Here is a 493-nt window from a genome sequence, read left to right as displayed (position 1 = left end):
GTGTACATTTTCTAAAAAGAATAGCTATTTTATTAGTTTAGATCAAGGATTCACTATGTTAGGTTAAACATTGTGGCCTGTTGCCACCATCATATAACATTTTATATGATCAATGTCCATAATAGTGTGGCCAATTGAGTTTCTTTATTGATTAATCTATAAAAATTAGCAGCATAGCAAACCAAACAACTAGCAGGAAAACTAACATAAATATGATGTCATTATTGAATAAGGATGACTTATGTTATATTTTTTTTACACACACAAGTATATATACTTTTAATATCATATATTATTAATTTATTAACCTATTACTTGTAATCATTTATGTATTTAATACATTTCATAGAGTTTTTTTAAATCTCTTTTAGGGATTTATATCCATTAATGAAATTTGTTTATTAATTATTTAATTAATTTGTTTATTTATAAGTATTTTATTTCTTTTACATTTTGTTTGAACACCAGTGATTTTCCTCCTTTGCATCTTATG

The sequence above is a fragment of the Oryzias melastigma genome, linkage group LG15 (genome assembly GCF_002922805.2).
Source record: "Oryzias melastigma strain HK-1 linkage group LG15, ASM292280v2, whole genome shotgun sequence".
Taxonomy (NCBI): domain Eukaryota; kingdom Metazoa; phylum Chordata; class Actinopteri; order Beloniformes; family Adrianichthyidae; genus Oryzias; species Oryzias melastigma.
This window is presented reverse-complemented; position numbering follows the sequence as displayed.